Raw genomic sequence first — 17,833 nt, forward strand, 5'->3', positions numbered from 1 at the left:
GAATTTTATTAAAAAAAATGACAAAGGCGACTGAGACATTTTCTTCCAACTTTGCTGTAATGAGCATCAATGAGGATGAGAGTGTGCACATGGCCATTCCTTCTTAGGCAGATTACATTTTCTTCCTCTCTGAGTTGAACTACACATTAATGTCATCCTTTCTCAAACTGTACCATGTGTGGTCTCCTTGCACATTGTCCGAACTATGACTCCATCACATTCTCTATCCATGTAGCTGCAGCATTGCTACTGTCATACACTGGTCATACACTGGGCCATATCCTGAGCAGAAAATGCAGGAATCCAGGATAGGAGGAGGGAATTGTAAAATTAAACGGGGAAGGTGAGAAGGTGGTAATATCACTCACTGGGCTGAGGAGTGGCAGATGGGGTTTAATTTGGATTAATGCGAAGTATTGGATTTGGTAAATCAACCAAGAGCATGACCAATACAATTAAAAGTAGGGTCTTTGGCAGTGTTGTAGTACAGAGACCTATTTCATCAGGTACAGTTTTTTAAAATTTTCATCTCATACAGATAGTGTGGTTAAGAATGTGTTTAACACACTTGTCTTCATTGGTCAGACCTTTGAGTTTCTGAATTGGGACTCATGTTGAGGTTGTACAGGACATTGGTGAGACCTCTTCTGGAATACTCTTTCCAGTCTGGTAATTCTGCCCGCTCATTCCATACGCACACCACCCTCGGTGTGAAAAAAACTGCCCCTTAGGTCACTTTTAAATATTTCCCCGCTCTCCTTAAACCTATGTCCTCTAGTTTTGGACTTCCCTACCCTTAGAAAGTATTCACTTTGATACTACTGACCTTGATATTATTAAGCTGGAGAGGTTTCAGAAGAGATTAACCTGGATGTTTCTTTGAATGGAGGGATTGAGCGAGAAGGATAGCCTGGATAGGCTGGAACTTTTTTCACTGCAGATCATGAGATTGAGGGGTTGACGTTTCAGATGTTTATAAAATTATGAGGGGTACAGATAAAGTGAAGGCCTGATGTATTTTCCCTCGAGTTAGGAATTCAAAGCTGAGGAATATTTTAAGGTGCGGGGAAGAAAATTACAAAAGGCATGAAGATGGTGTAATTATTTTATACAGAATCTGGCTTGTGTATGGAATGAACTCCCAAAGGAAGTGGTGAAAGTAGGGACAGTTACAACGTTTAACGACATTTAGATCAGTACATGGATAAGACATCAGTTTGGATGGTGCTGTGAGCAGCTACCGACTCCCTCACTCTCTCTGAATGGATCCCTGTTGGTTTTCACCCTCTGCCAATGCCCTGTTCATACATAAGTGATGCAAAGGGCTGAATGATCTCCCTTGTTCCTGCGTAAGTGACTGAATGGGCTGAATAACCTCCTTGTGTTCCTGTGTAATAGACTCAAGGGGCTGAATGGGCTCCACGTGTTCCTCAGGTAGTGAGTTGCAGGTTTGAAAGGCCTCCTCCTGTTATTGTGTAAGAGTCAACAAGGTCCTGAAAGGCCTAGTCCTGTTCCTGTGTAAATGAGTTGAGGGGCTGAATGGCCTCCTACTGGTCCTGTGTAAGTTAATGGAGGGGCTGAATGGCTTCCTCCTGTACCTGTGTAAGTGATTCAAGGGGCTGAATACCTGAATCCTGATCCTAACTAAGTGAGTTGAGCAGCTGAATGGCCTCCTTCTGTTCCTGTGTAAGTGACACAAGGGGCTGAATGGCCTCCTCCTGGCCCAGTGTGTAAGTGACACAAAAGGCTGAATGGTCTCCCCGTGTTCCTATGTAAGTGAGTTGCTGGGTTGAATGGCCTCCTCCTGTTTCTGTGTAAGTGTAAACACGTGGCTGAATGGCCTCCTCCTGTTCCTGTGTAATTGAGTTGAGGAGCTGAATGGCCTCCTGCTGTTCCAGTGTAAGTGACACAAGGGGCTGAATGGCCTCCTCCTGTTCCTCGGTAAGTGACAAAGTGGTTGAATGGCCTCCTCCTGTTCCAGTGTAAGTGAAAACAAGGGACTGAAAAGTCTCCTCATGTTCCTGTGTAAGTGAGTTGAGGGGCTGAATGGCCTCCTCCTGTTCCTGTGGAAGTGAACTGAGGGGCTGAATGGCTTCCTCCTGTTCCTGGGTAAGTGATTCAAGGTCTGGATGCCTGCATCATTATCCTACGCAAGTGAGTTGAGGGGCTGAATAACGTCCCATGTTCCTGTGGAAGTGACACAAGGGGCTGAATGGCTTCCTCCTGTTTCTGTGTAAGTAACTCAAGTGGCGAAATGGCCTCCGCTGTTCCAGTGTAAGTGAGTTGAGGAGCTGAATGGCCTCCTCCTGTTCCTGTGTAAGTAAACTGAGTGGGTGAATGGCTTCCCCCTGTTCCTGTGTAAGTGAGTTGAGGGGCTGAATGGCCTCCTCCATTTCCTGTGTAAGTGTCTCAAGTGATTAAATGGCTTCCTCCTGTTCCGATGTAAGTGACACAAATGGCTGAATGGCCTCCTACTGTCCCTGTCTCAGTGACTCAAGGGGATGAATGGCCTCCTCCTGTTCCTGTGTAAGTGACTTATTGGGCTGAATGGCCTCCTCCTGTTCCTCTGTAAGTGATTTGAGGGGCAAAATTGCCTCCTCATGTTCATTTGTAAATGACTGAAGGGGTGAATACCTACATCCTGATCCTATGTAATGAGTTGAGGTGCTGAAAGGCTTCCTCCTGTTCCTGTGTAAGTGAGTTGAGGGGCTGAATGGCCTCCTCCAGTTCTTGTGTAAGTGGCTCAATTTACTGAATGGCCTCGTCCTGTTCCGATGTAAGTGACACAAATGGCTGAATGTCCTCCTCCTGTTCCTGTCTCAGTGACTCAAGGGGATGAATGACCTCCACCTGTTTCTTTGTAATTGATTCAAGAGCGTGAATGACCTCCTTATGTTCATGTGTAAGTAAGTTGAGGGGCTGAATGACCTCCTCCTGTTCCTGTTTAAGTGACTCAATGGGCTGAATGGCCTCCTCCCGTTCTTGTGTAAATGTGTCAAGAAATTGAATGGCCTCCTCCTGTTTCTGTGTAAGGGATACAAGGGGCTGAATAGCCCACTGCTGAACCTGTGTTTTTGACCATGGGGCTGAATGGCCTCATTTTCCTGTGTAAGTGACTCAGGGGTCTGAATGGCCTACTCCGGTTCCTGTGTAAGTGTGTTGAGGGGTTGAATGGTCTCCTTCTGTTTCGGTGTAAGGGACAGAAAGGGGCTGAATTAGCCCACTCCTGAACCTGTGTTTTTGACCATCGGGCTGAATAGCCTCCTCATTTTCCTGTGTAAGTGACTCGGGGTCTGAATGGCCTACTCCTGATCCTGAGTCAGTGACTCAAAGGGCTGAATGGCCTCTTCCCGTTCAGTTTCAGTGACTCAAGGGCTGAATAGCCTCCTCCTGTTCCTGTGTAAGTGACTCAAGTGGCTGAATGGCCGCCTCCTGTTCTATTATACTTGATTCAAAGGGCTGAATGCCCTCCTCTTGTTCCTGTGATAGTGACCCAGGGGGTGAATGGCTTCATCCTGTTCAGTGTCTGTGACTCAAGGGACTGAATGACCACCTCCTGATCCTGTGTCAGTGACTCAAGGGGCTGAATGGCCTCATCCTGTTCAGTGTCAGTGACTCAAGGGGCTGAATGGTCTCCTCCTGTTCCTGTGTAACTGTCACAAGGGGTTGAATGGCCTCCTCCTGTTTCTCTGTAATTGAGTTGTGGGGCTGAATGGCTTCCTGCTGTTCCTGTGTAAGTGACTCAAGTGGCTGAATGGCCGCCTCCTGTTCTATTATACTTGATTCAAAGGGCTGAATGCCCTCCTCTTGTTCCTGTGATAGTGACCCAGGGTGTGAATGGCTTCATCCTGTTCAGTGTCTGTGACTCAAGGGACTGAATGACCACCTCCTGATCCTGTGTCAGTGACTCAAGGGGCTGAATGGCCTCATCCTGTTCAGTGTCAGTGACTCAAGGGGCTGAATGGTCTCCTCCTGTTCCTGTGTAACTGTCACAAGGGGTTGAATGGCCTCCTCCTGTTTCTCTGTAATTGAGTTGTGGGGCTGAATGGCTTCCTGCTGTTCCTGTGCAAGTGACTCATGGGGCTGAATGGCCTCCTCCTGTTCCTGTGTTAGTGACTCATTGGGCTTAATGGCCTCTGTAAGTGATTTGAGGGGCAGAATGGCCTCCTTCTGTTCATTTGTAAATGACTGAAGGGGTGAATGACCATTTACTATTCATGTGTAAAATGTGTTGAGGCGCTGAATGGCCACCACCTGCTCCTGTGTAAGTGTCTCAAGGGGCTGAATAGCCTCCTCATGTTCCTGTGTAAGAGTCGCAAGGGGCTGAATGGCCTCCTCATGCTCCTGTGTAAGTAATGCAAGTACTGAATGACTTCCTCCTATTCCTGTGTCATGAGTCATGGGGCTGAATGGCCTACTTCTGTTCCTGTGTAAATGACGTAAGGAACTGAATGGCCTCCTCCTGTCATTATGTAAGTTATGCAAGTTGCTTAGTGGCCTCTTCCTGTTCCCAAGTCACTGACTCAATGGCTGAATAACCTCCTCCTGGATTTGTGTCAGTGACTCAGGGGGCTGAATGGCTTCCTCCTGTTCCTGTGTAAGTGACTCAATAGGCTGAATGGCCTCCTCCTTATCCGGTGTAAGTGTCTCAAGGGGCTGAATGCCTTCTTCCTCTTCCTGTTGGACAGGGCCAAGGTCTTGATTGGGTATAATCGGTTCCTGTTTAACAGCTCAAAGTGCTGTCTCGTTTAACGAACCTGTAAGTTTAAGAGGTCATTTGGCCGAGATTCTATTAAGAGATGGTGAGTTGGTTAGTTAAGATCACTTGAATAAACAGCTGGGGAGGCCTTGGGATTATTTTAATGAGGCATGAATGGGTGTGGCCAAATCTTACAGATTAGGATCTCTGGGTTTTAGTTTCTCAGTGGCATCAGAAGCTATTGGAGTGTCAAAAAGAGTTGGAAGAATCTCTAACTGTCTCCTCGTTGCTACTCTCTCTGAATTTTCTCCGGATGGGTTTTTACCTCCTGCACTGGAGCATTGTATGGGAGGACCTGGGTCTGAATGTGCCCTTTTGCTAAGTGGTTGTATTTCTGGGATCTTACAGTATCGGTACAGTTAGTTAGTTAGGCACTGTATCTATTATTTGGTTAAGTTTTCCAATCATATTAATTTACTTTAATTCCTCTTTCTTTGATTGTATTTTAATGACGGTGTTTAAATAAAATGTTTTGGATAACATCGAGCAGTTTGACGATTCACATTGCATCTGGACCAATTACATCACATTTGCCTTTAGAATAAGAAAATGTTTGGATCTAGGCAGTTGCTTTGAAATGTTTTGAAGAGCTCTGCTCTATAACACTGTATTCCTTCTCTTCTTGTGTGATAAGCTGCAGGGAGAGAATGGGCTATCCCTCTTCCTATGCAGTAGTATTGCTGGGCTTAATGGCTTTTTCATATTCCTGTGAAGTGAGCTTGAGATGCTGAATGAGCTCCTCTTTCACTGTGGGAATGTGCAGTGTCCAGCAGTACAGTTTCATGAATGTTACCGACATTCTAACAGCACGAGCCTGACTTCTGTCCAGGTTTTGCTGCACATGGACACAGAGACTGGTTCAGGAGCTGAGGGGTGACACGTTGTTCTGAACATGGTGTGATCTTCAGGGACCATCCCCACTTCTAAGCTTATATGGGAAAGTCATTGATGAATCAGGTGAAGACAGTTGTGTTGAGGGAGCTACGCTGAGGATCTCCTGAAGATATGCCCTGGGACTGAGGATTATTGGCCATTGACCACGAACATCTTGCTCTGTGTTTCAAATCACTCAAACCAAAGGGCAGTTTACTCTGATTCTCATTCAGTACAATTTTGTCCAGGTGCCTTGACGCTATCCTTGGTTAAATATTGCTTTGATATCTGGGCCAGTCACTGTTACTTGACCCATGTGTTCACTTCGTTTCTTCATATGAGGAGATCATGGTTTCAGGGAAGGGAGTGCTTGTCTCAGAGGGTAGTGAACGTCAGGGATTCTGTATTCGACAGAGTTTGGGAACTAGATCACTGAAAATATTTAAAAAGGACGTAGATATATTTTGACCTGTCAGAGAGGTCAGGGCTATGAAGAATCGAGGATTAAAGAGGATTTGGGACCAAAACAGATCAGACAGGATATTCGTGAATGGCAAGGCAGGCTTGGAGCAGGGGGTTGGAGAATGAACGACCTGCTCCTGTTTCTGATGTTCTCACATTGGAAAGTTAGTGTGTTACTTTCCTGGAAGATCTGTTATTGAATGTTGCAGTCAGGGAGACGAGAGGATATTCTGAGCCGTCACTGGGTGGGGTATGGGGGCTGTATTCACAGGGAATCTGGGTCTACAACATGACCAACAAATGAGGCACAATTGCAGAGAGGGGAAGCTCTGTAAAGAGAGATGTGGGGCACTTTTCATACCCAGCCTGGACTTTCCAATTACATTTTCCAAATCACCTCAAACCGCGTGGGACAGTCTTGAGGGACTGAATGGTCTCCTCTGTTCCTTTGCACCAGTTATAGCAGTAAGTAGCCTCTAACTGCTCCTGTCTAGCAGGTTTTAGGTGCTGAATGGTATTCAGAAACATTCGACTGAGATGCAGGAGTGGGTCATGGGAGACGTTGAGCCTGCTCCACCAGGCACTAAGGTTGTGGCTGATCAGGTTGTGGTCTTAGCCCCACTTTCCTGTCTACACCTTCTCTGTACTCACTTCTCTGTCAACATTCAACTAACTCAGCTTTCAATCAATGCAAACATAGAGGCACGATAAACTTCTGCAGAAGAGAACTCCTCTCCAAACGACGTTTCAAAATTTCTTCTCATCCCTCTTATGCAATCAGAGTCATGCAGCACGGAAAAAGACTCTTTTGTCCAATCTGTCCATTAGGACAAGATAACCAAATCTAATCCAGTCCCATTTTCCAGCACTTGGCCAATATCCCTCCTCTTTCAGGCATTTTTTAAATGTGCGATTGTAACTGCCTTCACCACTTCCTCTGACAGCACTTTCCATACACACCTCACTCTCTGTGTGAAGCATTTGCCCCTCAGGCCCCGTCTAGTTTATTCCCCCTCGCCTTCAACCTATGGCCTTTTGGTTTGGACTCCCTTATCCTGGGACACAGACCGTGGATATTCAGAATATCACTGACCCTGATGATTTTATAAACCTCAATAATGTCACCCGCCAGCCTGTGACACTCCAGGGGGAATCATCTCAATTTATTCAGCCTCTCCCTAAAGCTGAATCCCTTCAATCCTGGAACATTCCTGTCAATCTTTTCTGCAGCCAACTCAATTGTACGTCGTACTCTCAAAATGGCCTCACCAACATCCTGTACTGATGCAGCATGCCACCCTAACTCCTATTCTCAACGTTCTGATTGCTTAAGGCAAGTGTGCCAAATGTGTTCGACACTACACTCTCTACCTGCGACTCCAATTTCAAGGAACTATGCCCCCACAGCCCTTGGTCACTTTGTTCCGGAACACTCCCCAGGACCTTACCATTAAGCATATAATTCATGCCCCGATTTGCCTTCCCAAAATGCCAAAACCTCATATTTATCTAAATTAACGTTCATCTGTCACTCCTTGCCACTTTGGCCCATCTAATTGTGGTTTCGTTGTACTCTGAGTTAATTCACTACACCACCGTCATCTGTAAATTTATTAAGAATGCCTCCGATATTCATATCCAAATACTTTATATAAGTGACGCAATGCAGAGAACTCAGTACTAATTCTCGCAGCACACTGCTGGTCACAAGCTTCCAGTTGGAAAAAGAACCCTCGCCCTTTCAAGCCAATTTTGAATCCAACTGATCAGCTTCCGCTGTATCCCATGTGGCCTAACCTTACTAATCTTTCGACCAATCGGAATGTTGTGAACACCTTGCTGAAGTGCATACAGACAATGTCTGTCAAGCTGCCTTCTTCAATCATCTTTGTCACGTCTTCATAAAAATCAATCAAATTAATGACCCATTATTGCCCATGCAGAAAGCCATGTTGACTACCTTTGATCAGCCCTTGCCTTTCGAAATGTACTTAAATCCTATCCCTTAGAATCCCTTCCAACAACTTACCCATGACAGAAGCCAGGCTCATCTGTTTATAGTTCCCCAGCTTTCGGGTCACTGTTTCCCTTTCCCATTCTACTCCTCGACGGCTAACAATAATTATTAAATGTAACCAGGTTGGTGATATGGCCGCCGTTATAGATCTCAGACTTGCTCAGGGTAAGTTTTATGATCCAGAGCAATGTTAGTCAAAGTCTGATGAAATGATGAATGGCTGTTTGGATATTGGAAATATATAATCGATATTTCTCTGTCTAAAAGCACTGACACACACACACACACACACACACACACGATACACAAAATCTCTGCAATTTTAAATTGAAAGAACTTTGTCCAGATATTAGTGTAACTCATGACAAAAGGAAAAATTGTGAAAATGTCCAAAATGTAATTCTTCTTCTCAAGTGATTCTGCTCACACAAAGCACTTGTGATGGGATTTCATTCTGGAAGAGTTCGATTTGACTCAATTCACAATGCTTTAGGCAGTCAGGAGATACTAACAATTTCTGGTCCGGAATCCTGCATGAAGGTGATACGGTGACTCAGTGGTTAGCACTCCTGCCTGACAATGCCAGAGACTTGGGTTCTGTTCCAGCCTCGCGTGACTGACTGTGTGAATTTCACTTTGCACACTCTCCACGTGTCTGCGTGGGATTGTCACGGGTGTTCCAGGTTCCTCTGACAGTCCAAAGGTATGTTGGTTATGTGGATTGGTCATGTTAAATTACCCATAGTGTTCAGGGATTTCTAGGTTAGTTGCATTCGTCAGATACATTTGTATAGGGTGGGGGAAATGGGTCTGGGGAGGCCAAAGGCCTTGTTTTCACACAGTGGGGATATTATAAAAATATAATGGCAAAGATGACTTGAGGTTTTTTTTTCCAACATTGCTGTGATGAGCATCAATGAGTGAGGGAGTGTGCAACTGGCCGTTCCCTCTTAAGCAGATTACATTTTCTTCCTCTCTGAGTTGAATTACACAGTAATGTCATCTTTTCCCAAACTGCACCATGTGAGGTTTCCTTGCACATTGTCCGAACTATGACTTCATCACATTCTCGGTTCCATGTAAAAATTTAAAAATAAAATGTTTAATGTATTCAGAATACCTGAGTTAACATGAATGCCTCTTATTATTAACAAAAACAGAAATTGCTGGAAAAGCTCATCAGATCAGACAGCATTCTGGATTAGTTGTGCTGGAAGAGCACAGCAGTTCAGGCAGTATCCGAGGAGCAGTAAAATCGACGTCTCGGGCAAAAGCCCTTCATCAGGAATAAAGGCAGAGACCCTGAAGCGTGGAGACATAAGCTAGAGGAGGGTGGGGGTGGGGAGAAAGTAGCATAGAGTACAATAGGTGAGTGGGGGAGGGTATGAAGGTGATTGGTGAGGGAGGAGTGTGGAGTGGATAGGTACAAAAGAAGACAGACATGTAGGATAAGTCATGGGGACAGTGCTGAGCTGGAGGTTTGGAACTAGGGTGACGTGGAGGAAGGGGAAATGCGGAAACTGTTGAAGTCCACATTGATGCCCTGGGGTTGAAGTATTCCGAGGCAGAAGATGAGGTGTTCTTCCTCCAGGCGTCTGTTGGTGAGGGAGCGGCGGTGAAGGAGGCCCAGGACCTCTATGTCCTAGGCAGATTGGGAGGGGGAGTTGAAATGCTGGGCCACAGGGTGGTGTGATTGATTGGTGCGGGTGTCCCGGAGTTGTTCCCTAAAGCGCTCTGTTAGGAGGCGTCCAGTCTCTCCAATGTAGAGGAGACCACATCGGGAGCAACTGATACACAATAAATGATATTAGTGGATGTGCAGGTAAAACTTTGATGGATGTGGAAGGCTCCTTTTGGGGCTTGGTTGGAGGTGAGGTAGGAAGTGTGGGCGCAGGTTTAGCAGTTCCTGCAGTGGCAGGGGAAGGTGCCAGGATGGGAGGGTGGGTTGTAGGGGGGAGTGGATCTGGCCCGGTCGTCACGGAGGGAACGGCCTTTGCGGAAGGTGGAAAGGGGTGGGGAGGGAAATATGTCCATGGTGGTGAGGTCTTTTTGGAGGTGGCAGAAATGTCAGCGAATGATTTGGTTTATGCAAAGGTGAACACCCAGATGTCTTTTAAATGTTGTCATTATACCAGTCTCCATCACTTCCTCTGATAGCTCATTCCATAACGCTTGGCACTCTACATGAAAAGGTTCCCCTGAGGCCTTTTCAAACTCTTTGCCCTCTCACTTTTTGCCAATGACTTCAAGTTTTAGACGCCCCTACCTTGGGGAAAAAAAACCCTGACTGCTCACCCTATCCATGACTGTTATGATTTTATAGACCTCCACTGCTGCGAAATGTGACTCCAATCAACAACAATGGCTGTACTTTCAGTAATTCTGGGCTGAAAGTCTGAAATTCAGTATTGACACCTCTTCCTTTCCATCAATTTGATTAAACATATCATGAAACACCTCTGCAGGATTTGTAATGGGAACCTTGTGCCCAGAGATAGGGACACTACCACCACTTGGCAATATCCCCAAAGCTGCAATTTTATTCTCCTGTGTGTTTGTTCATCAGCCTATTCTGACATGCTGTGACACACCTCCACAACAGGTAGGACTTGTATCCAGACCCTCTGGTCTAGAGTTAGAGGGAATATCACATATGTTCAACAATTGGAATCAAATCCAGAATTCTGGTTCAGAGGCAGGGGCATTACCCACTATGCAAGATCTAAACAATGCCCAGAATTTGGGTCACATTTTAACTGAAGACGGGCTGAAGAAGGACTCATGCCCGAAACGTCGATTCTCCTGCTCCTTGGATGCTGCCTGATCTGCTGCGCCTTTCCAGCAACACTTTTTCAGCTCTGATCTCCAGCATCTACAGTCCTCACTTTCTCCTTATAGTTTAACTGCCAGCTTTCAGTCGGTGCGGATTTATTAAAATCTATTTAACATTGCTGTACTACACAAAATATTTTTCATTGTTAAACAAATGCAAGATATTTGTCTGAACTGCAGCATGCTGATTGCATGTGCTCTGCCATCGAGATAAACCATGAACATCTTAAATTGCTTGGCTAAGATTTCCATTTTAAATTGCTATTACCTGTAGTCTGCAATATTAAGGACATAAATTCTGTAGACACATTGCACAATGGAGGTTCTCGAATAGACATTTATTACTGAACACCAGAGACAAAGAAAGATGATTATATCTGGTCCCAAAACACCGATCACTATTACCCACATCTAACGTGTTACTGCCCTCTTCCTAAAACCATGAAATGATACTGGGCCACTGATTACTGTCCAGCCTCTTTTCCCCACTGTCTGTGTCAGCAATCTGTCGCTCCTCCCCTTAACTGCACAAGGCAAACCAAACTCAGGGTCTTGGTGAAAATCTAGGCCGGAGAGTGCAAGACTCCTGGAGAGGGGGAGGGAATTGTAAAATTAAACGGGGAGGTGTGGAGGTGATAATAACACTCACTGGGCTGAGGAGTGGCAGATGGAGTTTAGTTTGGATTAATGCGAGGTATTGGATTTGGCAAATCAAACAAGAGCAGGATCTATACAATTAAAGTTGGGCCTTTGGCAGTGTTGCAGAACAGAGACCTAGGCTGTCAGGTATAATTCTTTAAAATTTGCATCTCACACAGATGGTGTAGTTAAGAATGTGTTTAACACACTTGTCTTTATGGGTCAGACCTTTGAGTATCGGAATTGGGATGTCGTGTTGAGGTTGTACAGGACATTGCTGGGACCTCTTCTGGATTACTGTGTCCAAGTCTGGTAATTCTGCCCGCTCATTCCATAGGCACATCACCCTCTGTGTGAGAATTTTTCCCCTTAGGTCACTTTTAAATGTTTCCCCTCTCACCTTAAACCTATGTCCTCTAGTTTTGGACTCCCCTACCCTTAGAAAACACCTTGACTATTCACTTCTTTTATTGACCTTGATATTATTAAGCTGGAGAGGGTTCAGAAGAGATTAACCTGGATGTTGCTGGGAATGGAGGGAGTGAGCTATAAGGAGAGGCTGGATAATCTGGGACTTTTTATCACTGGAGAGTATGAGATTAAGGGGTAACTTTACAGTGGTTTATAAAATCATGAGGGGTACAAATAAGCGGAAGGACGGATGTCGTTCTCCTAGAGTTGGGGATTCAAAACTGTGGGAAATTTTAAGATGTGAGGAAAAACGATTTACATATGTCATGAAAGGTTATTATTTTAGACAGAAGCTGGCTTGGGTGTCGAATGAACTTCCAGAGGAAGTGGTGAGAGTAAGGATAGTTACAACGTTTAAAAGACTTTAGATCATTACATGGATAAGCCATCCGTTGGATGGTGCTGTGAGCAGCTTCCCCCTCCCTCCTCCTCGCTTAATGAATCCCTGTTGGTTTTCACCCTCTGCCAATGCCTGTGCAGTGGGGTGGGGAGGCCAGCAGAGGGTGGCATTGCATCACTTTAAATACCACAGAGACTGCCATGCCTGCCCCACACAAAGACACACAGAGACACACACAGCAATTGTTAGGACACAAGATTGAGCTCATCTGATAATTTAAACTAAACACAAAGAAATGCTCGATTCGCCTCTGGAATTGTTAAAATATGAGTGACAGAGAACTCCTAAATTCCACTGTTTGAATTGAAACATGAATTTATTTCTTAACACTGAAAGTGAACATTGTACATCAACTATTCACAATTCTGAGACTCCCTTTCTCTTAACCGCTTATTACCTAACTCTAGCTCTATAGAAATGTACTGTTTCTGGGCCTGCCATCCTTTCATACCACAGGTGCTTGTAAGCTGTCAGTTCAGAACAGCATGCACCCTCTCGTAAAGGTACAGTACACGCTTTCAACTTCATCACATTATACCCTAATGAATATGGATAAGTGGAATCTATCCAGATTTCTCTTGCTCTGTGGTTTGTCAATATTTCATCCACTCTGTCTCGTATGTGTCAGGATTTCTATTGCTCCATTGACAGTATGTCATTATTCGACTCCGTCTATGGGAATATATCAGTATTTCACTTGGTCACAGGGCAAGTGTGGGGCAGGATTTCAGTTGTTTCATTGGGACAATTTCAGTGTTTCTAGATGGCACCAAACCCGGAAGAATTGTAAAGTCTATGGAAGACAGTGTGGAACTCTAACAGGACAATCACACGTTGTTGTAGTTTTTGGGCAAATGGTATTCAAGGCAGAGCAGTGTGAGGTGATGCACTTTGAAAGGAAGGACATTAGAAGACAATATAAAACAGGCTGTGCCATTATAAAGGGGGTGCAGGAACAGAGGGCGCTGGGTGTATATGAACACATATTGTTGAAGATGTCAGGACAATTGGGAGAGCAGTAAAGATTACAGATTAGTTTCAGTATCTGAGCTATTTACAGGAGAAGATGCAGGAGGGAACCTTGGTTCTCCCTTCCTGGGCATTGAGGGAGATGATGTGTTGTGAGCCCACCCGCCTGCCCACCGAGAACGTGGGGATTCCATTTGTACCAGCTCGGCACAAAAGGGAGATGACATTAGGGCCACGGTTTCGAAATTGTGCTGGGGGGAAACGGAACTGCCAGTGGGTTTAATGTGAGATTTGCCCTTCATTGAACATTGCTCCTTAATCGGTTGGTGGTACGTGGATGTTTCAGATTTTCCACATGAGGTGCCCCGGTCCTCAACAGGCTCCTACAAGGGTCCTCCCCATATGGAGGGGGGAGGAGGTTGAGGGAACTGATATTGGGCACTCCACCACCGGGCTTGGCTTTTTCTGTCCTTTTCCAGGCTGTTTCTCCGGGAATGGGAGAAAGAGAGGGAGGGAGGGTAGGAGTGGGTGGCCCTGCTGGTAGTGCTGGTGAAGGTGGGAGACATGGTGAGGTTTACGGAGGGAATCAGTCCACAGTGTTGTATCCATGCAGTGTTATTAATGTGGGGGAGGTGGGTAAAGTGGAGGGAGGCGGGCTGGAGAGAGAGAGAGAGACAGAGAGAGAGAGAGAGAGAGAGAAGGTGCTGCATGCAGCAGTGAGAGTGGTGGACAATGAGCCTTGTTCGGGGGTGGGTGCTATAACAGATATACAGTGAGTATGAGGGAGCAGAGTGAATATGTAGACCCTTATCCTGGCAGAGCAGGGAAGGTTATTGATGCTTGTCCTGCATTGCTGGGCATTTCTTCAGACCGCAGAGCTGCGTGGTGAGCTCAGACCATGCTCCGTCGGTCTGGTGGTGTGACTCCCTCTGGGAAGAGGGCGTCCTCCTCTATACTAGGCCATCCAATAAGTCCTCCATGCCGCTATTGACAAAGAGTGGTGTAATTGTCCATTATCTGCCATGCCTGGGGTACACTGTGCAGGGCAGCTCCTAATGGAGAAAGCTCAACCGTGTGCCCATTGGCCGTTTAAAGATGGCGCCAGTGCCAGGAGTCACGGAATATTCAGGGATATCCGGGCGATGGTGGGTACCTCCAGCCGTGATGGGTGGGAGAATCGGGCTGGCATTGAATGAGAGGGACACCATGAGGTGGGGGTGGGGTAGTTAATGAAGTGAGTTCGATAAGATAGCACCAGGAACCTAAGTCAGCCTCGTGCAGATAATCCCTCTGTCACACTCAAGGAAAATCAAACAAAGATAAATTATTGTTAGAATCTGCCCAATTCTGTTGAAACCAATTCCAGTTACAAAGATGCAGAACAAATGCTCATCTGACCTCACACCAATATCCCTTTATCCATTTTTCCTGGGAAGACTGGCTCATGTTACAGGATGCTATCCAAATGTCTACTTTTCAGCATTCTGAAACCTGGTACCACATCCTTCCATGACACTGTCTCTCAGTCTCCCCCTCTGACTATTTCCCAAACCCCTCTCATGTGGTGATATTTAAACTGATTCCCCTGCCATCTCTCTCTGAGACTGATGTTCACAACCACAGACCCCCCTTGTCATGGCACAATGGAGAGATGGATCTGTAAATGGATGGGAGTTGCACATCCTGTCACTTACAGCACGGGCTGCAAGTTTCCCCACGCAAGGCAAGGATCTAACACAGTGTTACTGAACAATGCACTGGGGTGGTGTACACAGTCCTACATGCTGAAAGCGTAACTGCTCCTGGTTTACAGATCAATTTACGGGTGATCACGGCACAGTTTGCTGTGCTGGTCAAACTATCTGGTTGTGGTTTATAGATAATGCAATGATGTGGTTTGCATAGCTCACCGTGATGGACAGATATCTAGTCCAGGTTTATAGATCAATGCACTGTGGTTTGCATAGCACCCCGTGCTGGACAGATATCTCGTCTGGGTTCATAGATCAATGCACTGCTTTGGTCTGCATAGCACCCCGTGCTGGACAAATATCTCATCCGGATTTATAGATCAATGCACTGTGGTGGTCTGCATAGCTCCCCGTGTTGGACAGATATCTCGTCCGGGTTTATAGATCAATGCACTGCTGTGGTCTGCACAGCTCCACGTGCTGGATAGATATCCGTTCCGGGTTTATAGATCAATGCACTGCAATGATCTGCACAGCTCCACGTGTTGGATAGATATCCGGTCCGGGTTTATAGATCAATGCACTGCTGTGGTCCGCACAGCTCCACGTGCTGGAAGATATCTAGTCCGGATTTATAGATCAATGCACTGCTGTGGTCTGCATTGCTTCCCATGCTGAATATTTGTTGGAGGAACACAGCAATCCACACAGCATCAGGAGGTGTAGAATTTGATGTTTCGGGTGTAGCCCTCCTTCAGGACTCTTGCAGAAGGGTTACACCCAAAACATCTCCACCTCCTGATGCTGCCTGGCTTGCTGTGTTCTCCCAGCTTCCTGCGCGTCTACTTTGGATTCCAGCATCTACAGCTTTTCTGTCTCTATCCCGGCTTTCCATTGAGCACATACTTCTTTTGTGCGTTTGGAGATAAGTGCTCTGACATGATCTGTGCATGTTCAACTTTGGAAAGATTCCTGGATCGCATTGACCAGTGCAATAAATGAATCTGGACAGATTGCTGGATTGCATTGACCAGTGCAATGGATGAATCTGGACAGGTTGCTAGGTTGTACTGAGCAGTACACTAGCCTGGTATACACAATGTTCCACAGTGAACAGATATCTTCTCTGGGTTTATGGTGTCTGGGCTGGTTCGGTGAGGTGGATTAAGAATATATAACCATTTCAGCTGATCTGGCAATGCTTTTAGTTCCCATTCGTGTGATTGGACGCTCCGTCTCTCACCCCATTAATGTAACAGTGTACCCAGGCACAACAAATCATATTGGTGGAGTGGATGGGGGGGGGGGGGGGGAAAGGTGATTGTCATCTCAAGGAGTTCCCGGAACATTCTGTCCCCAACATTCTATAACTGCCATTCCCCGAAACGTTCTGTCCCCAACATTCTATAACTGCCATTCCCCGGAACGTTCTATCCCTGACGTTGTTTGTGAACGGCCGGACGTCAGTGAATTGAACAAACGATAAGATCACGAGGGAAGCGCTTCCGTTCCAGGGAGAAGGAGACACTGTTACGAAAGCCCCTCAGGCAGGTAAAAGGGTGAATACGCTTTCCCTGCGTATACATTCCTTCACAACACAGGATCGACCACAATTTAAAACAAAATACAGAAATTCCCAAACTCCGTGTGTCTTCAGGAAACTGGGAGACAATCCTTCAGGACAGCAACGTTTTCACCTTACGTATTAGGAACTGGGAAGGAGTGACCTGTGTCAGCTCTCGAGTGATCGAGTGTGTGGGAATGTTCTAGAAACTATCTGTCCTTATGGATGTGTCTCTGTGTGTTTGGGGAGGGGAGGGTTTCTTGTGGTTTACGTCACATTTTTGTCAGTAATTCCGATCTTCCCATTTGTTATTCTAGCTCCAATTATTTTAATAAATCCCTGAATACAGGGATACATTTGAAAATCTCACTGGGTCCCCAATCAAACGGGTCCCTTTGCCTCCAGGTTGATGGATAATGCGTTTGTTTTCTTCCTCACAGTTAACGTAGTGACCATCTACATCCTGCTTTATAAAGATTGTGGATTGTCTCCATGTGTCAGACGTTACCTGGGGGCCATGGCAGCGGCGGATCTCCTGGTCATTATCCTAGACCTGATACTGAGACACATTCCCATTGTTTATGAGGAACAGTTTTATTTCCTGAAGTACTCCGTCCGCGTGTGTAATATCCACGCCGTCCTGCTTTATGCAGTCACTGACTGCTCTGTCTGGTTCACCGTCACTTTCACCTTTGATCGGTTTGTGGCTATTTGTAGCCAGAAGCTGAAAAGTAAATATTGCAATGAGAAAACGGTGGCTGTGGTTCTGGGAGCAGTGACTGTGCTGAGCTGTTTAAAGAACATTCCCTGGTATTTTATGCTCATGGCTCGGTATCGGCTGGTGAACCTCCCCTGGTTTTGTGACGTAACAGACGCTGTTCTATTCTCAAGTGTCTGGGGCACAATCGAGTTCCTCCACCACATTCTAACCCCGTGTGTCCCATTTCTCCTGATTCTGCTGCTTAATGTTCTCACCGTCAGACACATTTCAGTGACCAGCAGAGCCCGCAGGAGACTCCGCGCTCACACCAATGGGGACGCTCAGTCTGACACTGAAATGAGAAACCGAAAAAAATCCATCGTTTTACTGTTTGTGATCTCGGCCAATTTCATCCTGTTATGGTCAACGTTCATGCTGTATTCTATATGGTACCGG

This window comes from Hemiscyllium ocellatum, chromosome 46, assembly GCF_020745735.1.
Source record: "Hemiscyllium ocellatum isolate sHemOce1 chromosome 46, sHemOce1.pat.X.cur, whole genome shotgun sequence".
Classification (NCBI taxonomy): Eukaryota; Metazoa; Chordata; class Chondrichthyes; order Orectolobiformes; family Hemiscylliidae; genus Hemiscyllium; species Hemiscyllium ocellatum.